We start from the raw sequence: 24,946 nt of genomic DNA, 5'->3' as shown, positions 1-24,946 counted from the left end.
TGCTTTACTATGTAGTTCCAATGGATCTGGGACCAGTTATGTAGACCAGACTGAGATTGAATTCACAGAAACCACCTAAATGCTGGGATTAAGGATATGTTCCACCATGCCTGGCAGGATTTTTATTTATTTTTATATTTAAAGGCATTATTATTTTATGTTTTAAGATTCTAAACTTTAATTGATCCAGAAAGTATTAAGAATTATACAATTGTATCTTTTAAAAATTCATTTGAAACACCCATGCATTCTGCCCAGTTCAGCTCACAGACCGCAAAGGGTGAGCAAGAGGATTGCAGAAGCCACACAGCTTCTAGGGACAGTCAGAGCTACACAGATTATGGGACAGACCCCATTTGGAGCTCCAGACATCCGGGCACCTTCTCCTCCAAAGGAGACGTGGCCACCCGAGAGGGCTCTTTTGTAGCAGGTGAAGGAGCCATCTTGGTTTCTGGATCCTTCAGAGACTAGTCTGCACAGGTGAGAGTGTGGACTACAGAAGCTACACATCTTCTGAGATAGACCCCTATTCAGCCTCCAGACATCTAGGCACTGTCCCTGCCAGAGGAGAGGTGTCCACCTGGGAAGGCTCTGCAGGAGCAGGTGAGGGAGCCATCTTGGGTCCCGGGTACCTCTTAGCAGGTCTTAGCAGGTGAGAGTGCTCTACAGAAGCAACACAGCTTCTGGGGCAGGCAGAAGTGACACAGCTTCTGGGACAGACCCCGTTTCGGGCTCCAGACATCCAGGTACTTTCCCTGCAAGAGGAGAGGTGTCCCCCAGGGAGGACTCTTTCAGAGCAGGTGAGGGAGTCATCTTGGGTCCCAGATCCCTCACAGACCAGTCTGAGCAGGTCAGCTCACAGACTGCAAAGGGTGAGCAAGCTGACTGCAGAAGTGACACAGCTTCTGGAACAGGCAGAAGTGACACAGCTTCTGGGACAGACCCCATTTCAGGCTCCAGACATTGGGGGCCTTCCCCACCAGAGGAGAGGTGTTCACCTGGGAGGGTTCTTTCAGAGCAGGTGAGAGAGCCATCTTGGGTCCTAGGTCCCTCATAGACCAGTCTGCTCAGATCAGCTCAAGGACTGCAAAGGGTGAGCTAGTGGACTGCAGAAACAGCACAGCTTCAGGGACAGGTAGAAGCTACAAAGCTTCTGCGACAGACTCCTTTTTGGGTTCCAGACTTCAGGCACCTTCCCTGCCAGGGGAGAGGTACCCTTCCTGGAGGGCTCTTTCAGAGCAGGTGAGGGAGCCATCTTGGGTCCCGGATCCCACAGATACTAGTCTGCACAGGTAAGAGTGCAGACTACAGAAGCAACACAGCTTCTGAGACAGGCAGAAGTGACACAGGATCTGGGACAGACCCCTTTTAGGGCTCCAGATATACAGGCACCTTCCCCACCAGAGGAGAGGTGCCCACCTGGGAGGGTTCTTTCGGAGCAGGAGAGGGAGCCATATTGGGTCCTCAGTCCCTCAGAGACCAGTGTGCACAGGTCAACTCATGAACTGTGAAGGGTAAGGGAGCAGACTGCTGAAGCAACACAGCTTCTGGGACAGGCAGAAGTAACACAGCTTCTGGGACAGACCCCGTTTCAGGATCCAGACATCCAGGCACCTTCCCTGCCAGAGGAGAGGTGTCTGCCCAGGAGGACTCTGACCACCAGAGCAGGTGAGAGCACCCTCTTGTGTCCCGAATCCTTCAGAGACCAGTCAATGCAGATGAGTGTGCAGACTGCAGAGGTAACACATCTTCTGGGACAGGTCCTGTTTTGGGCCTTCATCTTTAGCCAGGAGGCAGGTCTGAACACCAGATATCTGTGCACCTTCCTTGCAAGAGTAGAACTTCCCTGCAGAGAGTACTCTGACCACTGAGAATCAGGAGAGAGCTAGACTCCCAAGTCTGCTAACAGAATAACAGCATCACAGGAGGAACAAGCTCCAACCAGAGACAACTATAACAACTAACTCCGGAGATTACCAGATGATGAAAGACAAACATAAGGGTTTTACTTGGTTTTACTAAACCAAGACCTCACTCACCATCACCAGAACCCAGCACCTCCAACTCAACCAGTCCTGGATACCCCAACACACCTGAAAAGCAAGACTTGGATTTAAAATCATATCTCATGATGCTGGTAGAGGACATCAAGAAGGGCTTTAATAACTCACTTAAAGAAATACAGGAGAAGACTGCAAAATATGTAGAAGTCCTTAAAGAAATACAGGAAAACACAACCAAACAGATGATGGAATTGAATAAAACCATCCAAGACCTAAAAAGTTAAGTAGAATCAATAAAGAAAACCCAAAATGGGACAACTCTGGATCTAGAAACTCTAGGAAAGAAATCTAGAAACATAGATATGAGTATCAGCGACAGAATACAAGAGAAGGAAGAGAGAATCTTGGGTACAGAAGATTTCATAGAAAACATGGGCACAACAATCAAAGAAAATGAAAGATGCAAAAAGATACTAACTTAAAACATCCAGGAAATCCAGGACACAATGAGAAGACCAAACCTACAGATAATAGGAGTAGATGAGAATGAAGATTTTCTACTAAAGGGCCAACAAATATCTTCAACAAAATTATAGAAGAAAACTTCCCAAACCTAAAGAAAGAGATGCCTATGAATATATGAGACACTTACAGAACTCTGAATAGACTAGACCATAAAAAAATTCCTCCCAACACATAATAATAAGAACAACAAATGCACTAAATAAAGATAGAATATTAAAAGCAGTAAGGGAAAAAGGTTAAGTAACATATAAAGGCAGGCCTATTAGAATTACACCAGACTTCTCACCAGAGACTATGAAAGCCAGAAGATCCTGGACTGATATTATGCAGACCCTAAAAGAACACAAATGCCAGCCCAGGCTACTATACCCAGCAACATTTTCAATTACCTTAGATGGAGAAACCAAAATATTCTATGATAAAACCAAATTCACACAATATATTTCCACAAATCCAGCCCTTCAAAGGATAATAAAAGGAAAACAGCAACACAAGGACTGAAACTACATGCTCAAAAAAGCAAGAAAGCAATCCTTCAACAAACCTAAAAGAAGATAGCCGCAAGAACAGAATCCCAACTTTAACAACAAAAATAAAAGGAAGCAACAATTACTTTTCTTTGATATCTCTTAACATCAATGCACTTAATTTCCCAATTTAAAAAAAAAAAAAACATAGACTAAGACTGGCTACACAAACAGGACCCAATATTTGTTGCTTACAGGAACCCCACCTCAGGGAAAAGGACAGATAATACCTCAGTGTGAAAGGCTGGAAAACAATTGTCCAAGCAAATAGTCTGAAGAAACAAGCTGGAGTAGCCATTCTAATATCGAATAAAATTTCCTTCCACCCCAAAGTTATCAAAAAAGACAAGGAGAGACACTTAACACTCATCAAAGGTAAAATCTACGAAGATGAACTCTCAATTCTGAATATCTATGCTCCAAATACAAGGGCAGCCACATTCATTAAAGAAGCTTTAGTAAAGCTCAAAGCACACATTGCACCTCACACAATAATAGTGGAAGATTTCAACACCCTATTCTCACCAATGCACAGATCCTGAAAACAGAAACTAAACAGAGACACATGGACACTAACAGAAGTTATGAAAAAATGCATTTAACAGATATCTACAGAACATTTTATCCTAAAACAAAAGGATATACCTTCTCAGTGCCACATGGTACCTCCTCCAAAATTGACCATATAATTGGTCTCAAAACAGGCCTCCACTGATACAATTTTATTGAAATTATCTCATGTATCCTTTCTGATCACCATGGACTAAGGCTGATCTTCAATAACAAAATATATAATAGAAAGCCAGCATTCATGTCAAACTGTATAACACTCTACTCAATGATTCCTTGGTCAAAGATGAAATAAAGAAATTAAAGACTATTTTTAGAGTTTAATGAAAATGAAGCCATAACATACCCAAACTTATGGGACCCAATGAAAGCAGTCATAAGAGGAAAACTCATAGCCCTTAGTGACTACAAAAAGAAACTAGAGAGAGCATACACTGGCAGCCTGACAGTACACCTAGAAGTTCTAGAATTAAAGGAATCAAATTCACCCAAGAGGAGTAGATGGAAGGAAATAATCAAACTCAGGGCTAAAATCAACCAAGTGGAAACAAATAGAACTATTCAAAGAATCAACCAAACCAGGAGCTGGTTCCTTGTTAAAATCAAAGAGATAGATAAACCCTTAGCCAGACTAAATAGAGGGCACATGGACATTATCCTAATTAACAAAATCAAAACTGAAAAAGGACACATAACAACAGAACCTGAGGAAATCCTAGACATCATCAGATCCTACTACAAAGGGCTATACTCAACAAAACTAGAAAACCTGGAAACCTCAGAAAATTGGACATAGTACTACTAGAAGATCCAGCAATACCTCTCCTGGGCATATACCCAGAAGANGTTCCAACTGGTAATAAGAATACATTCTCTACTATGGTCACAGCAGCCTTATTTATAATAGCCAGAAGCTGGAAAGAACCCAGATGTCCCTCAACAGAAAAAAATGGATACAGAAAATGTGGTATGTTTACACAATGAAGTACCACAGCTATTAAAAACAATCAATTTATGAAATTCTTGGAGAAATAGATGTATCTGGAGGATATCATCCTTAGTGAGGTAACCCAATCACAAAAGAAGTCATTAGATATGCACTCACCAATAAGTGGATATTAGTCCAGAAACACAGAACACCCAAGATACAATTTGCAAAACACAAGAAAATCAAGAACAGGGAAGACCAACGGGTGGAGACTTCATTCCTCCTTAGAATACAGAACAAAATACCCATAAAAGGAGTTACAGAGACAAAGTTTGGAGCTAAGATGAAAGGATGGACTATCCAGAAACTACTCCACCCGGGGATTAATCCCATAATGAGCCACCAAATCCAGACACTATTGCATATGCCAGCAAGATTTTGCTGAAGGGACCCTGGTAAAGCTGTCTCTTATGAGGCTATGCCAGTGCCTGGCAAATACAGAAGTGGATGCTCCCAGTCTTCTATAAGCTGGAACACAGGGACCCCAATAGTGAAGCTAGAGAAAGCACCGAAGGAGCTGAAGGTGTCTGCAACCCTATAGGTGGAAGAACAATATGAACTAACCAGTACCCCCAGGGCTCCTGTCTCTAGCTGCATATGCAGTAGAAGATGGCCTAGTCGGACATCACTGGAAAGTGAGGCCCCTTGGTACTGCAAACTTTATATGCTCTAGTACAGGGGAATGCCAGGGCCAAGAAGTGTGAGTGGGTAGGTAGGGGAGCAGGGCCGGGGGAGGGTATAGTGAACTTTCGGGATAGCATTTGAAATTTGAAATGTATATATTATGAAGGTCCATTGATAAGAATGAAGTGACATTAAAAGGATCTGTTTGATGCCTCACCTTCTAAGCTGGGACATTATTTTAGGAATTACATGTATGATGATCACAACTGCAGACTTTTGATTTCAGCTCCTGCATTTATTGCTTACTTACTGTCTGTTTTGTGTGACAGTTAGACTATCTTAGGTGACCATTTCAACCAAAAATCCTTATAAACTGTTTCCAGTAGCTCAAAAGTATTAAATTTTCCAAACATATTTCATGTAAAGAATAACTATTTTGATGAATTATTTAAGTAGCTTTGTTTTTTCATCTCTTCTTAATTTGGGATAATTTCAAGCATCTACCACTAAATCAGCATTATTGAAGAAATATTCAGAAAATGTCTTCTTATTAGAAACTCCATTAAAAGTTTTAATATTTCCTTAAAATGGTAATGTATTGCACATTAAAAAAATGATTCCATTGTCAAATTTGGAAATCCTTCTTTTAAAAAATGAAAAAGAGTTATATTTTTAATGCTAATTAAGATTTTAGCATGCAAATGAGAATTGAGAATCTATATTAGCCAAACTAAAATTCATTTACAAAATTATCCATTTTTATTTGTTCACAGACTACAACTAGTATGTACCTTCAAAAAAGACTGAATTCTAAGGAAAGTACTGAGTTAAAAATAAGATTTGTATACTTTATTTAATGAATCTATTAAAATTTAATTCCACTTAGATTTGCAGATGTCTTGCTCATGTCAGAACACCCAACCTTTATCTACATGAAGAAAAACCAAATGTATCCTCTGCCTACATAGGGGGCTACACTCTAAAACATGCTTTCTATGGTGGTAAAATTTAATGTACATCCAATATATAAAAAATAATGGCTGCAGATTTAGGACCTTCACAACAAATATTTTCAGATATAGTTCACAATTTGAGTTAAACACAACACATAGTTGAGTATATGAACGTGTTGAAAGCTCAGCATTTATACTCAAGCAAATTGCAGCATCCTGCACCAGCACCAAATTCTAAATAATTTTCACCTAGATACCCTGCAAGTCAGTTTACATGTTAGAAAATTAAATGGTACATCTACTAAATAAAAGTGGATGTGTGAGACTGCAAAAATGTCAAGGAGAGTATTTGAGATCTACGATGCCAAACAGAACAAATTTTACTCAATTTTTTGTCTTAAAAATGTATTTTTATACGCCGGGCGTGGTGGTGCAAGCCTTTAATCCCAGCACTTGGGAGGCAGAGGCAGGTGGATTTCTGAGTTCGAGGCAAGCCTGGTCTACAAAGTGAGTTCCAGGACAGCCAGGGCTATACAGAGAAACTCTTCCTCGTAAAAACAAACAAACAAACAAACCCCAAAACCAAAAAACAAAAAAACAAAAAACAAAACCAAAACACCAAAAACCAAAAAACAAAACCCAAAACAAAAAGAAAAATAAAAAAACAAAAAACAAAAAAACCCCACAAAAACAAAAATGTATTTTTATGTAAATAGATATTTGTGTCATACTGAACCTTTACAAAGTTTATTTTTGAAGGAGAACAGTTTGCTGAGGGAAAAAAAAATCTTCTGAAATGGTAGTCTGTGTTTTTATACTTACAGAGAAAACATAAATAATAAACAAATAAATACATTTAAATAAACATTGACTAAAGGCAATAAAGACAGCCATATGCTTTTGCATACATTTTCACAACTGAGCAGCTGCTCATGGAGCCTCTTCCATCTAAAGTTTTACCATTGACCAGTCTGGTCTGCAAGGTTTCTGTGACTGCCTGCCAAATGGAAATATTTATGAAAACATGGGGGCAGCCAGGATCGTCCAAGTGTTTTCAAAATGTTTGCTTGTCGAAGAGATGCTGGCAGCCAAAATGTACTCCTACAAGGGCTTTAGTTTTTATGCCTCTTCAGTGTATTCCATTTGTAAATGTGGGCAGATACCACACACTATGATCTCCAGAAGCTTTAAGTGAAGAAACTAAAATTCACCCTGCCTCAGGGCTTACACCTGCTAGTCCTACCTCACTTTTCAGTGCAATTTTAATCAATTCATAGATACCCCTCCTCCCACACACACTTTAATCACAGACACAAACTAGGAAACTTTAGGCTTCCAAGCTATAGTCTTTAAAATAATCAATTACTGTTACTTAAAAGGTAATATATATATAGTCTTTGTAAGCACTAAAACACACAATTTTGTAAGCTAAGAGATACTTGGTGTTGTTAGATCATAGGGAAATCCTTGGAATGATGTGTAACAAAACACAAATGTATAGTTATGAGTATTAGAACATCCATTGCCAGATGAGTGAGGCATATTAGTAAGTTGTGCTTGTATGCAAGATCCTGATCATAAAGCAATTTCTAAGTAAGACATGTACAGGCATTTGCAGGACCAGTAGCTTTCTCTAAAAAATTCTTTTAAGGGGTTTTGCAGAAGACATTGAGGTAGAACAATAAGAAAATAATTACAGTGACACAAATATATGAAGACACAATAATGGAATCTATTATTTTACCTGCAAAAACTTAAATTTTATTAGCACACATAAAGCTAATTAAATAGTTTTGATGAGTAATATGATATTTATATTTAAGGCCATTCACTAAAGACCAGAAGCTATGATGGAAACTAGAGCATATCAGATATGAGTCAAATAGATGAAGATTAAAAGTTTAGGGGGAAAATGTGGAATCATACAGCCTATATTTTTCTAAGAGTAATCAGTGATGCTTGCCACTTATATAAAAAATTCCATTCTTATAATGCAGAGTAGTGTATTTTGTGAAATTTTGACACATATTTTTATTGATTACTAACTAAAAGTATATATAGTTGCTTCCACTTTGGAGAGATTCTGAGTTACAAGATCATTTATATAGCAACAAAACAGATCTGTGTCCTGATAGTGATGGTAATTATACATAAGTTTATATGTTAAATTTTGTGTACTGAAAACCACAAAATTTTCATTTTACTGTACATTAGGTTTAAATCAAATTGTAAAATTTACACTGAAACTAAAGAAAAAAATCAGGTAAGTCAATGGTTGAATCAATGTCTTAAGTTTGACTAGCATCATGATTGGATTTCAGCAATCATGCAGACTATTTTAAGCTTCATTCATTTATTCACACTCATTTTCTGCATATGATGTGTTTCTTTTTGAAAAGAAAGATAACACAAAAATCAAGAAATTAAAACTAAGCCACATGCTCTTGGAAAGTTGGTTGCTTCTAATGGTGGTGTTGTCAACACATCCACAGACAAACACCTTCACAGTTGATCAAAACACAGCTGCCACACCAGCCCATCTGGACTCGGGAAATTACATGACATGGGTGCAATAACTTCTTTTACTCTAATAGGTATCCACATATGTGCCTATATCATCATTTCTTTAGAAATAAGTAACACCTGGATGAAGAAATAAAGTGGGAAGATCTGGTGCAGTAAAGCAGGATGCAACATATGGTTCTTAGCTAAGCTGTGTTAGGAACATTTCTAGAAGAGTGTTGAGATAACATCCAATTAGTAATTCCACAAGGGTGAGGCTTCTTTAACCTGGAATCATGTATTGGAAAAGCAATTTGGCAAAAATTGTTCGACACTTTGCCTTTCAAAAATCAATACAAATGGGAGTGAGGAGCATATTCACTAGGCAAATAGTTATTAATGCTGTCAAGTGAATTAATTGATTAGATCTTTTTAAAACTCATAACCAGACCACAGTAGTTTATCATAAGCATACCAGAATATTGTTACTACACAGAATTAGTGACTCAGAAGGTATTTGATGTGACAGTCAAATAAAAGGGTTAGAAAATCAGATGAGAATCAAGACATGATTTTCCAAGAGTTACTTTGTGGTACACAATTTGCAAATATTTCATATATTTTTTTACCTTTTTATGCCTATGGTGTTTGTAATGTGAATTTGTAGCTTGTCTCATTAAAACAAAAATAAGGGTCTGAGGAGAAGGCTGAGAGGTTAAAACCACTGGCTGCTCTTCCAGAAGTCCTGCATTCAATTCACAGCAAACACACTGTGGCTTATATCCATGTATAATGGGTATGATGCCCTTTTATCACATTCAAGTATACAAGCAGATAGAGCAGACATATACTATAAATAAATAAATAAATAAATAAATAAATAAATAAATAACAAAGCTTTTTTAAAAAGTCAAGTTCATCAGTCACCAAAATCTGGGTATTTTTTAATGCCCTACCTTAGACAAAGAAATGCAATGCATGTGATGCTATGCCAGTTCTAAGTGGACAAACATATACCCTATCCTTTTTTTCTCCCTTACAAGTCCCTTTGCATCAACCTAGACAAATGCTTTTGGGGAGATAGTGAGAATACAAAACAGAGATACTTCCAACTAGCTCAACTGTCCCTAGGCCTACCAGACTAGAAAAATGAAGCAGTAAGTGATTTAAGAAATATGAGCCAGCTCAGCTAATACCAACTGAAGCCCAGGCCAAATTAGAAAAATCCTATAGGAGCTCTAAAGACTTGTGAGTGAAATAAATGTCTGACAGCAATTAATTGGATGCTTTGAAATATCCCCTGGAGAAGACTTTGAATGTTACCCCTAAAAATAAATGCTACATGCCTAGAATAATAAGTATATGATCTACAAAGGTCTGGTCATCATATATTGTACATATGTAATGAGGTTTCACAGTGGAGTACATAAACAATTACAATAACAAAAATTGGTACTGGGGTGATGTCTCAGTTGATAGAATGCCTGGTACCACAACAAGGGGACTTTTGTTCATACCAATGACACCCACAAACAAACAAAAAAAGAGAAAAGAACCACAAAACAAACAACAACAAAACAACCAAAGCAAAGCAAGGGCCTCAGTATGTGTCTCTAACCCAAACACTAGTGAGGTGAAGATAGAAAGGATCTCTAAGTCCTACAGACTAGCCACTATACCCGAGTTGGTAAACTTTAGGCTCAGTGAGAAATCCTGTCTCAAAGAAAAGGATAAGGTGAACAGAAATGAACAATCGACTGATACAACTGAAATCGACTTCTGACATTCACAAGCTCACATGTACATGCACAACTGGACATACAAGTACAATATATAAACATGCTCATTCACAGGCTACACATAAAGATAACAAAATATATTTTAATATTACATGAATGTCTGTTCATTTAAGTCACCTTGTTCTGGTGGATTGTATGTGTTTGGGTGCATTGTTACATATTATTAACTAACAGAAATAAACCTCAAATGAATTTACATTTACTAGTATTTATTTCTGGTTACCATTGTATCAAACATTACACATATTACTTAGGGAAAAATGAATGTATTCTTTTCAGTTTTGTATATTAGAGTCTACAGTTAGCTTCACTGGACTCAAAGTGACAAAGGCTTATTTCTTCCCAAGGCTTTTAGTAAAGAATCCTCCTTACCATTTCTAGTTGTTAAGGCTGACTAAATTCCATGCCTTGGGACCCGTTACTTATCTTCAAAGTAAATCACATCAAGTACTGCTTTTGTTATCCGATAACCTTTTCCTTTGAATATAACTATTTCCAATTTCCCTCACATGAATATAACAAGTCTACATGAATAATACATGTTCAAAATCTTTAACACAGTCACATCTGCAAAGTCTATTTTGCTGTATAATCCAACATATTCCAATTCTGGGATTTGAAACATGGATATGCATAGATATCAAGATCTAGCCTCTATCATATCTTGAATTTGCTATGAATATATTATTTTCCATTTTTAAACTAATAGTTGTATATTCTCATATTGAAAAAAAGAATAAACTATCTAGAACTCTAGCCAAATAAGGCAAAGAAAGTATTCTAAAACCAGATTCAGCTCAGAGAAAAATTCGCTGAAAAACATTAATTAAAACTACTAGTTATTAACCTCTTGCTACAGCCTGCAAACTCTGCTAGGCATTTTTCATTTAATTTTCAACATTATTTAACTCTTTCAAGGTATGTTCTTACCTACTTGAGGACCAGGCTAAGTAATTCATATAACTTGTCTGAAGCTGGGAAATGGCTGATAGGGAATATGGCTCCATATCGTTCTTTCCACAAAGGACATTATCCACTTTGTTTCATTAAAATCTTGCTCCGATAAACTATTCCCTCAAATTGCAAATCTAATCACATGTAGTAAAGATTTACCATGTATCAGTCTCTTGGGGCAAGTAAGACAAACCTTCTCTATTGAATACAGAAGGTTCTATTATAGATTAATATAGCTAGGAGTCAAATGCTTAAGTCATTTTCTAATTCTATATTTTCGCTTGATATTCCATCAGTAACTAAAGGGTCATCTGCTAATATTTTTGAACAAACTTTAAATTTTTGACTCAGGGCAAAACTTGTTTTAATTGTCCTACAAATCACATTTATTTTCGTAAAAAAGTACTCAGTTTAATTTATTTTGACCTTGATCTCATCTTTTCCTGGCAACAAAAAACTTTAAATTTTGGCTACATCAGAACTTCCCTAATTTTTTTTTTTTTACTTTGTGAAGTAATATGAAGAATTTCTTTGTTAAGGAGAAAAATAGTAGCACCTCTGAAAAACATTCAACTTGTAAACAAAATGGAAATATTTTTCTTTCTATATATCAGTAGCAAGAAGAATGCTGATTTGCATGGTTAAATAAAAAAAATTGGGGCTATATGCATAATAAATGTGTCTTTATTTGAAATCTTTATGAATAAAATATATATGTATAATTACCAAATAACATCTGACTACATTATATTTAAAACAATATTTAATTTTAGACTTTTACAATGCCACTAAAAATGAAAAGGTACATCTACTGCACTGTAAACTAAGGCCTGCTGATTTAATTTATGGTATGTTCAAGTACCTTCAAACTCCTTTTAAAAATAATAGTTGTATTTGTTTTTGGAAACGTTCACAGCATATGTTTTAATCAATTTCACCCCACAACTCTTCTTGTATTGGTCCTCTCTGCCTTCACCTCCCTACTTTTCAATGTCAAGTTGTTTTAGGTCATTTGTTTTTGCCAATGATATCAATGAGTTTTTCATACACTCCTGGGTGTGGGGCATGCCCTAGACTGTGATTGACATACCATAGGTCATATCCTTAAAGAAAACTGATGCAAGAACTGTCAAAAATGGAGTTAGAATTTTGATGAATCTGTACACTGCTTTTGGCAAGGTGTTTATTTTTTACTATGTTAATGCTAACAATTCATGAGCATGAGGATCTTTCCATCCTCTTATTATCTTCTTCAATGTTTTTCTTTAATGGTTTGCAATTTTATTTCAAATCAAACTACCTTGAGATTTCATGTTATACCTATGAAATGGCTAAGATCAATAGGACAAGTGACAGCCCATACTGGTAGGGATATAAAGCAAGAGGAACACTCGTCCATTTCTTGTGGGAGTTCAAACTTTTATGGCCAACATATAAATCAATGTGTAGAATCCTTAAGAATATTGTAATAGATCTGCCTCAAGATCCAACTATACTACTCTGGTGCATCTACACAAAGGTTGCTTCATCCTTACCACAGAGATACTTGCTCAACCATGGTCACTCATGCTCTATTCACAATGTCCAGAAATAGGAAATCATCTTGATGTCCACCTCAAGATAAGAATAGAAAAATAAATGTGGTACATTTATATAATAGGGTATCATTCAGCTGTTAAAAATATTACATCTATAATTTATAGGCACGGTCTAGAAAAAATTAACCTGAGTGAAGTAGCCCAGACCCAGAAAGATAAATATGGTATGCACTTACTAATATGCAGATATTAGCTCTTAAGTCAATGATAACCAAGCTACAATCAGTAGAACCACAAAGAGGAATTATAGAGTAGGGGACTACAGGAAACAGATAGCTCTCACTAAGAAACGGAAATAGAATTATTACAGATGGATGGGGACTGTAACAGGAAAATCCAGTGGGAAAGAAGAAGGTAGAAGGAGTTGAAGAGTGGTATGTAGGAAGAGACAGCTAACATTAATATGCATTAGAGATGAACTATGAAAGCTTAGTAGAGTTGAAACTTATAGTACTAGGATTTTGTTACATCCAATTGAGGTTTTGGCCAAAGGAAACCCCACAGGAATACTCAAACAACCTAGGCTTTTGCCAAGGCAATAGATTGCTTCCGAAAATCTGACAGCAAGATCCTATTGCTGAATAAAAAACCTACACAACTCATTGAACATGTAGAAGACAAGTTGGGACATACATAGAGCCTTCATCTCTCTCTGCTAGAGTGTTTAGTCCAGGAAGGTATTAGGATGCTATCAAAAGGAAACATAAACAACAAGTCACCAACAAACCCTTTGTTCTACCATGGTATCCTAACTGAAAAAAATTAGGGTAATGGTGGCACATAGCTTGTGGGAGTAACCAAGCAATAACTGATTTGAATTAAGGTCTACTTCATGAGATGGAATCTGTACCCCCACACTGCTTGAATGACCAAAAAACACAGACTATATATTCAAGAGACCAAATACTACTGGCCTTAATAAAAATAAGTAGTAAAAATGATATTAATGTTCTGCTATACTCATAGATCAGTGCCTTGCTCGACCATAATCAGAGGAGCATGCTCCTGCAGCAGATGGGAACAAATGCAGAGATCTGCAGCTAGACATTACTCAGAGATAGAGGGGGGGGAAGACAGATGTACATACATACATACATATAGACTGACAGACAGACAGACATAGACCTAGGAACACTTAGCTTTAAATGGGATGTCCACATGAAATCCCCCCCTTCAGAGTTTAGGGAACCCAACAGAAGAAAAGTTAGAAAGGGTGTAAGAACCAAAGTGGTTGGAGGACACCAAAATAAAATAAAATAAAATAAAATAAAATAAAATAAAATAAAGCCTTCTAAAAAATGAGAACAACACATTTTAACTAACAGAGATTACAGCAGCATCCACAAGCACTGCACAAGTCTGTGCCAGGTTCTCTGCATATATATTATTGCTTCTAGTTTAGTGTTTGTATAGTCCTAAGTATAAAAACAAGTGGGTCTCTGATTCTTGTGACTTCTCATTGACTCTTTTCTCTTAACTAAGATAAGGAAAGTCTAATTTAAATGTGATGATTTTATTTTATCTTACATTTTATTTTGTTATATTGCACTATTATCTCTTAGAAAAAAAGAAGCCTTTTCTTTTTTATGAGAGACAGAAAAGAATGTAGAACCAGATGTGATAGGAGGTAGGAAGTAGCTGGGAAAACATAGTCAGGATATATTATATAAGGGAAGAATCTACTTTTGATAGAAGGAGAGAGAGAGAGAGAGAGAGAGAGAGAGAGAGAGAGAGAGAGAGAGAGAGAACTAGTTACCTCTCCCAGCAGTAATCACCTGGGAATGAGACTTCATCTTCATCATCCATGTTTAATACTGGAATTTTGTCTGGTTTCATCTGGCACAGTTTTATGCATATTATAAATATTAGTATGAACTCATATGTGAAAATGTCATGCTATGTATCAAAGTTTCCCTGAGATTAGCTACCACCTCTTGCACCCTGCACACTTTCTGTTGGATCCCTCTTTCACAAAGCTCCTAGAGCTTTGTGAGGAAGGGTATGGTATATAAATTCCATTAATGGTAAAGCCCTCCACAGTGTCTTATCCTCTACATGTTATCCAGTTGAAGTTCTTTGTTAATTGACATGTACTGCAAAAGACACTTTTATGAAGAGGGTTGAGAGATGTACTGAGCTATGGGCATAGCAATAAATGATAAGGAATCATTTTAATGTTATGTCCACTTACCAAAATAGTAGGACTTGGTTCTTCTCCAGGGTGCCTTATCTAGTCACAGGTTCATGACTCCTTTTACAGTTTCAGGGCTGGGTTACTTCTCATCGAGTGGATTTTTAAGTCCAATGAGAAAGTGATGGTTACTCTCATAAAATTCATGTGCTGCAACAGTGGTAATGTCTTATCAAACCAGCTGCTATTTATTGCAGTTTTCAAGGTTCCCTGTGTGAACATGATGATTATTTTTCTTCTCTTGTAGTGTGAATACTATCTTTCAGCACAATTAAAGATGGACAGCAGGAGTGAAGCTCCCAGGTAAATAACAACTTGAATTCTCCATTTTCTATGAGTCATGCACATGATGCCTTCAGTAATAGAATATTAACATCAAGTTTAGAGGGTAAATGATAGCAGTTATTGGAAACAATATTTAATGTCTAGGGGCCAATATAATCCATTGATCAACAACTCAGAAATAAGTAATTGTTTCCTGATACTGGTAATTTTTTTTTGCTAGATACTGGTGGGATCTACTAGAGGTATTGTTTCTCTGTTATAGGGTAACTCCATTTAAACTCATTTTATACATGTATGTATATATTTTGGAAAACTTCTAAAATAGCAGATTTTTGAAAAGTTCTTTAATTATTCCTCCCCTTGTTTACTCCTCTAATTCTTCCTCCTAAGGCCCATTTCATTCAATTGTCCTGTTCCATTATTCTCTTTTACCCAGTTATATCTCTGTATTCTATGCCTCTCAATTAAAAGATCCCTTTGTCTGACATGGCCTTTCATGACTTCCCTAAACTCTATGGGTATTCCAAATGAAACACACATACTTAAAGATTCAAAGCTAACATTTACTCTAGGTGTTTATGTATTACCACATCATAGCAAAGTTATAAACACTAAGTCACTAAAACATCAAAACTTTATCTTCTCATTGTTGTGGACATTAAGGAGCTGAGAACAAAATTTGAGCCTGGTCTCTTCCTTAGAAACACCAAGAAGGATAATCTGCTCCATGCTTCTCCCCAAGTTGCTAGTAACTTGGCTATAATTGAAGTTGATAGGCCTGTAGACATAGCACTCAAATATATGCCTTCATACACACATAGTTTTTTAATTACTAATGTCCATTTCTGTATATAATTCTCTCCTAATAAGCCACTATTATGATTAGCATTATTTATCTTTATACAACTCAAAGTATTATAGGAAGTCTCAATGAATGATTGTCTGCATTGTGGCTGTTCTGTAGCCATGTCTTTAGGCATTGTCTTAAGGTAATTCATTTAGGAAGACCCTGCCCACTAGGTGTGGAACCTTTTTAAAGGCAGTTGGTCCCAAACTGTATAGTAATGGAGAAATCAAGCTGAGGATAAGCCAGCAAGTAACTGGGCATGTATGAATCCCTTTCTTTATATTCTTGACTGTGGATGTGATATCTGTACCTGTTTAATTCTGTGCTTTCACTTTCCTACAATGATGACCTGTATCCAGGAATTATGAGTTGATAAAAAAAAATCCTGTATTTCCTAAGTTTTTCTTTTCTTAGATTATTTTTTCAGAGCAACAGAAATGAAACTATAACAATCCCTTATTCTATTGATTTAATATAGCATATTATTTTAGGACAGTATTATCTCATTGAAGTACATTTGTAATGTGCTTATTTCCAAATGATTTGCAAGACAAAGATTTTACAATATAAATTTTTAAAGACAAAAATCTAATCTTTAATATTTGATGATAAATAAAGCTCAAAGCTAAAACTTTAGAATGGCCTCAAAGAACAATCAAATAAGTATTAAACATTTATTCTAGTGCTTGGATGGGATTGGAATTCATGCCAAAAGGGTCATGTGCTGCAAGTCTGGAATTCTATATAGAAGAGTATAAGTAGTAGGACTTTGTCATAGTTACTTTTCTATGGCTGTGAAGAGATATCATAACCCAGGCCACTTAATTTGGCCAAAGTACTTAATTTGGGGCTTGCTTACAATTTTAGAAGTTGAGTCTATGATCATCATCATCACAAGAATCATGGAGAGAGAGAGAAAGAGGGGGGGAGAATATGCATGTGAGAGCAACTGGGCATGGATAGGCTTTTGAAACCTCAAAATCAACCCCTAGAAGTATACTTCCTCCACAAGGCCACACCTCCTACTCCTTCCCAACAGTTGATGGATGATAGTCTATCAACTTAGAACAAAATATTTAAACATAAGTACCTATGGGAGCCAACCTCATTCAAATCCCAACAGACCATTAAGAGTTGAGAGAGCATGAGGTGATTGTATCTTTATGTCACTAACCTTGGAGACTGGTAATGCTAGTTTTGCCTTAATGAGTTTCCACAAGAACGGCTAATTATAATGAAAGTCCAAACCAAAACCTGAGACATTTCTTCATCATAATGTTTTCCTTCCTATCTCTATACTGTTTTATCAAAGAGCTCATCAGTTGCTAAGCACATGAGATCACCTGATCTTGATCATTTATTTGCAATTTTAATAATATGAGATAATTAGACCTCTCCATTACAATATATCTAACTTTAGATATTTTGTAATATCTACATTATCCAATATTTTGTAGTATCTACATTATCTAATCCCAGTACTGAATTTTAAACATGTGTTTGTATTTGCATGTGTGTGTTTTTGTGTTCATCTGTGCATACACTTGAGGGTGTGCATATCTCTCTCTTTCTCTGTGTATGTATGTATGTGTGTGTGTGTGTAAAGAGGATGAGATAATGAATTTCACAAGGTATATGGTGATACATGAAGAGTTGGTAGGAGGAGATGGTGTTGTGTAAATGACATTATGATAGTACTCATATATGACGTTTTAAAATAGAAGTTCAATTACAATTTATATCTATTTAAACAAAAATATACATATAAGAAAAGGAATAGTGACAAAGATAAACAACTACTAATACCACCTAATTCTCATTTTACAAATCAATGTAATGTCTCTATTTTAGTCATCAACAAAGCTCCCAATTAAATCATACAACTAAGTGAAGCTACAGACATTCAAGATGGGGAACTTCCACAGAAGAAAAGTATCTGGGATTACAATATAACCTGGAAAGCTCTCTAGCACATTATTCCTTTACTTGCCAAAGTCCAAAGTATCAAGCTGATTTTTACTAACAATAAGATATTTTGTTTGAGATACCTCTTCCTCCCTGCAACAAAAATCCACATCTTCGCAAATATATCTATTGGAAATTATTCTGTGGTAGAGACTAGGTTCTAATATATTAATTAACAATTTTTACAGCAATTCACTAAACATTAGAAAACAATCAATTTGTGACTCTCTTTTCTCTTGTGAAACATCTTTAAAATCTCCAAATATAAAAATTTAATGCTTGAACATTTTTTAGTATACCAGGAATAGCTTCCCAATGTAGACACAGTGCATCTGTCATTACTTTGTCTGCATACTCTTCCTAGTGCACTCTATGATTAAACTAGCTGATGTATACTATATTCATATTGACATAAACAAATGAACATTAAAGAAAAGAAATGTTAACTTAAATAATGATTACTATATAAGATTGAAATTATTATAATAGGAGCATTGTAATTTGATATTTAATACTTATCTTTATAACATTATGTTAATATCGGTAAAAATTAATGTGCTCAATAGAAATAAACATTTAAATCATGACAGTAGAAAGGGGCTACTTGTATAGAAAAAGGCAGTGTCAACAGGTATAAAAAGATAATGGAGAAAGAAAGACAAATATTACACTATATATTCTCTCTATATAAAATCTAAATATAAGTACTCTATTATTTATATACACAGACACACAAGGAATGAAAGCAGTAGTGGTTAAAGTCAACAGAAGTAATAAGTTGGAAGGTACAAGGGTCAAGAGTGGATAAGAGAGTCAAATATGAGGAAATGTCAATGATATACATGTTTGAAAATTCTCATAATGAGTTGTCCTGTACACATGGCTATACTTATAATACTGGTGAAGATGAGGCTGAGGATCACCACTCATGGCCAGCTTGTGATATATGGTGAGTTTGAAGGGAGTTTACTACATATAGCAAGGTTTTGTATCAAAAATAATCCAAATAATTTCAATGAAAGATATAAAACTATTAATATTGAGTATATTGAAAGTTGGCTGTGTGAAGGCTAATAAAATATAAGAATCTCTAAAAATATTAAAACAATTCACTTAGTGTTAGACAGAAGAAAATTAGAAAAAAGGGTTGGGATGACTAATGGACTTAGGACATACTCAATTAAAACTGTAACAGAATTCATAGCTACAACAAAAATTATTTCATTACATAAAAGTATACAATGAATACAAACAACAAGAGTGGAAAGTCAACTTATAGAATTGGGAAAGTATTGTATATCACATATTTCAATAGGGGTTTATTATCCAAACTACAGAAAGGCATTCTTATGACTCAATAATATGAGTGGAAATTTTTCAAATAGGCAAAGGGTGTTTTCCATAGAATACATATATATATTATTTATGCAATATGATAACATATTCATGAGCATTAATCATTCAAAAAATTCAAATCAAAGTACAATGAGATGCTTACTCATTTAAATGGCTATTAAGAAAAGAAAGCAGTCACAACTCTCAGCAAAGATAAGAAGTTACTGGAAACATGCTACACTATTGGTTGGAATATAAAGTACAGCAGTTGATTCCAAAAGCATTATGAAAAAAAATGTTAAGTTGCCACATGATCCAGCAATTCTACCATCTGATACAGTATTTAAATGAACAGGAAGAGGATTTGGAAGACATACTTTTTATACTCATGATCATAGCAGAATTATGCTTTCATAACTGCCCAAACATGGAAACAATATAAGTCGACAACAGTTGATGAACATAAATGCCAAATATGGCTAGTGCACACATGATGGCATATAATCTACCATTAAACAGTCAGGGAATTTTGCATTTCAAGCAAAGTAATCTTTGTAGAGCACTCAAAATCAAAGAATCAGAAAGTGTAATAATAGTTGACAAGGGATAGTAAAGATGGAGAAATGTAATGATAATTCATTGATGAAATATTCCCATTCCACAAGAAAAAATTATGTAAGTTGTAAAATAATGTGATATTTGAATGAAGTGTATATTTGGAATTGTTAAGATCATAAATTTTGTCATATATTTTGGACATGAAAATATAATGAAAAGTTTACCATATATGAATTTATATTTATAAAGTCACTAAAATGGAAAACAAATGTATTTTAAAATATATGACTGGATTTGATATAATAATATATAATTTTATTTATTTTATTTTATAGACTTCTATTCTGAATTTATAGGATATTATTCATGCATGTCAATGCAAAAAATTTCAATAAAAATGCATTTTCTGTAGTACAAATTTTGGAGTCATTTTAGTCTACCAGCATTCTATTCTTCAGTTTCTTATAATCTGTAGACAACTGAGAGATACTAAGCTTATATAAAGTTCAACATTGTGAATAAACTCTACTGACTGAGATTAAATTGATTTCCCTCTCATACCTAGAAATGAAAACCACAGTTTGTCTTCATTTGCAATTCATCTCAACATTGCTTTACTCCAAATAAATGTGTGCTAATTTGATTTTTCCTTTGAAACAGTTGTAACATCTGCCTAGCTTCCTCATAGCATATGTATAAAACAAAATTCTTTCCTATGTATTCACTTTCATGTCTGAGATTCATAATATCACTTACTCTCAAAATTATAACTTAACATTTTTTCTTATGGATTTGTAATATATGGCAATTTTTAAAGATTAAATATGTTTTACATTACCTGAGATCTGAGGACCACTGTATCCTACTAACAGTCTTCGAATGTCATGCAAAGAACATTGAGTGTAAGAAGCAATTTAAGGAATAAGATTTTAAGAGGAGAAATCAAGAAACTCCAGAGCCACCACTTTTTTGTTTGTTTTATTTTCTTTTCTTATATGCATATACTTTTCACAACTGATTTTAATAAAGATTCAACCTCCCCTCTAGTGGGAAAGAAAGGATATTACGATATGGGGGAAGTAGACCTGTTTAGATATAATTCTCAGGGGTAATTCCAATCTTCATTGTTCTCAGTCCAGTCCACTAGTAGTCCAGCCCTCTTTCAGACACCACACATGAATCAGCAAGTGCAGCTCAATTCAGAAGAAACCTCAAGGCCCTCTGACTGGCCCGAATTCTCTGAAGTGGCAAGAAGCCACAGGAATTCTTGAGAAGTTCTTGGGTGAGTTTCTCTCTATGACGTTTTCACAAGTAAAGCTCAGCAATGCAATGAAAGTTGAAACAATACATGCATGTCATGAGTGAAACCTAATGAGGTGAGGCATGGTGAACCAAAGCTCATGCTCCCACTTTCCATAGGCTCATATTTATATCATGGATCCTTTCTCATGTTTGCTATAGTAAAGCATCTTTTTATCTATATCTCATTCAGCAAAACATCCTTCCAACTGTATCTCCTTTAGTACAACATCATTATAACCTAAGTGAGTCTCCAAAGAAACCAGAAAATTTGACTTCATTTTCTTTCTATCTACACATGTATGCAAATGTCTCTGTAGACATGTACATATGGGTATAGGGACCTGCCAAAGCCAGAAGAGGCATTGAATTGCAATAGTTACATATTATTGTGAGCCACCTGATTACGTACTGAGTACCAAACTTCAATCCTCTATTATAACAGTCAGTACAAGTTCTCATCTGTTGAGCTATGACTCCAGTCCCATTGCTTGTAGTACTCTTTTTAATTTTATACCTGCTTTTATGTTATGCTTTACGCTTTCTCCATATTCCCTTAAGCCTTTAGCAAAATAGATTTATTCAATTTGTAGTTGTGTTTCTAGGAAAGAGCAAAAGAAAACAGGAATAAGATAAAGAAGCAGTGCCTACACATACAAACACTTCTGAAGATCTGTTGATTTTATCCACATAGGGAATCTTAATTTTTTTTTGCCACTAGTTACAATAACGGCTCCCATTTTGTCCTGTGACAATTACTACTTGCATTTAGCCCATTGAAACAAATGGAGGGAAGATAAGAGATTTTAAGCCAAAGTTTTAAAACAATTTAACTCCATTTTCAGTGAAATATTTGACAATGTTCACACTGCAAAGTTTACTGAGTAATTATAAAATCATATTGATTTTCTGTTGTGCTGAAGATCAGCTCTGTATCTTGTACATGTTAAGTAAAATGTCAACCACTGAACTACACCTTTGGTTCCATATTGATTTTTCTGATAAATATTATAGCTAATGTTAATAAAGAAATAGTTTTCTACCATGTATCTTTGACTTTAGCTGTAAACATCAATGAAGTTATAGCATCTTAACAGCATGCATGGGACAATCAGTATGACCTTTTAAGTTACATTGTTTCAATAGAGATCATGTTCATTAATGAAGATATTAAAACAAATGAAGAGCACTTTGGACATTAAAAGTCATAAGAAAATATGAAGAGGAATTTGTACCTAAGTTTTTGATTATAAGTGAAGAAAATCCTATTTCAGAATACAGAAGTGCAGGTAGATTCTATAAAGTAGGCAAGTTCATTCTCCAACAAAAACTATGGGGGATTTATGAATTATCACTCTCTCAAGAAATATAGTGCTCAGATAAATCCCAGCATTGTCATTCTACCTTTAATTCCTAATAAAGGAAATACTTGGAACTTGGAAACAATAATAAGCCTTGAAAAAGGGTTGAAATTGCACTTCAATGTCTTTCAAGAATTATCTTTTCTACCATTGCTTCCATAAAATAAGTTAGAACTTCTTTAGTGAAATACTGGAATAGGTCAATTTTCCTATAGTCTGAACATCAGAAAAGTTCATCTGAAATTACACAGAATAAAAAAGAAATGAAAACTAAAGAAGGAAAGAAAGATGAAGAAAAAGGTCAATGACAAAGTCAAGGATAGAAAGATGTAAAATTTCAATAAAAACTAAAAAAAACTGAACCCTGAGAGTAACCTCTGTAATACACTATAAGAAATGAATGAAGAAATATATGCATATCTCATCGAGAATCTTGAAACCATCCATTAGTGTAATGCTGTTCTTAGTGAAGTTGTCTACTGCCATGCTTATTTATCACACAATATGATGAACACAGTTTGAGAATTTGAGCAAATCTTGAAGCCCAGGCACAGTATCTTGTAATTAGCCTAGCAATGCTTTCACAAGTCTTGAACTTCAGCTGACAAAGCCCCTTTCCTTCTTAGTGTAATAGGTTATTTATGAGGCAACCACCCATTAAAATTTTACTTCTTATACAAGAACTGGACATAGGGCACCCTATATATCTGTTACAGATGTCAAGTTTGGTCTTCATGTGGACCCCAAAATAGGAATAGGTACTATTCCAAATTCTGTTGCCTGCATGTAGGACAATTTCTTCTAGCTCGAATGCCTATTTAGACTCAAGGGGAAAACAAGTGCCTAGCCTAAGAGATACTTGAAATGCTAGGATTGGGGAATACCCAGGGTGCCCGCACCCACTCGGGAGGTGAAAGGGGGATGAGGGAAGGATTGTGGGAGAGGGTAGCAGGGAGGAGGGAAGTGAGTGGGATGTAACGTGAATAAGTACAAAAGTAAATTTAAAGATAAATAAATAAATAAGTTCTTAATTACACCCATGTTAAGTGGGACAAACAACATTTAGAAATATTAGTTTGGAAGACTATAATCTGATATTGAAGGAAACATGGTGAATCAAAACACTGGTGAAGTTTGGCATTTTGAACAACAGAAATATATTTCACTTTTCAGTAGACACACACCCAATACACATACAACCATAACAAATACGGTTTTTTACAAGTTTTTTCCTCAAAGTCTTTATATGGCTTGCCATGTTATATATTTTAAAATATAGCCTATTGGAGGAGAGAGATCCCAAAACTATAAGATTGTGGTTTTTTTAAATAACAATTGATTTTGGTAAAATCCTCTTTTCTTGACTTTCTCATAACTGCTTGGTGTAGCCAGTAATGAACAAAAGTTGTTTCACATGTGTAAAACTGAGAACTCTGTACATCAAATACAAGTATGAAGCCATTTTTTCCCAAAAGAGTTTTGTAGTATTTGCTTATAAAGCACAACAAAATGACTGGTCATTTGTCAGTATATGAGATTCCTTCTGAAATATTCTTGGCCAAGAACATGAGTGAAAAAAAAAGTTTCAAATTATGTCTTTATTGATAACATAAAGTAAAGCAATCCAATGGCTCTCATCCAGGACAGGCAGGGCTACACAGAGAAACCCTGTCTCGTAAAGCCAAAACAAACAAACAAACAAACAAACAAACAAGCAAACAAACAAAAACAAATATAAATATATCATAAATATATCATAGAAATATATCATAAACACTGAGGACAAGTGATAATTTTCTATGCATACTATCAAGTAATTTTCCATACTTTACTTGTATTAAGTGCACACACAAACACATACACACACACACACACACAGAGAGAAAGAGAGAGAGAGAAAGGGAGATCGAGGGGGGGGTAAAAGTGTTATTGTTCATTTCTCCAATCTTTCTTTACTTATTAAATGTTTCTATTATAAAGGACATTATTATACCTCTTTGAAACTTTGCTCATATGACCTTACAAATGTACTACCTATGCATTCTTCTGTATTTTAGAGGTA

The sequence above is a fragment of the Mus caroli genome, chromosome X (assembly GCF_900094665.2).
Source record: "Mus caroli chromosome X, CAROLI_EIJ_v1.1, whole genome shotgun sequence".
Taxonomy (NCBI): domain Eukaryota; kingdom Metazoa; phylum Chordata; class Mammalia; order Rodentia; family Muridae; genus Mus; species Mus caroli.
Note: the sequence above shows the minus strand (reverse complement) of the source record.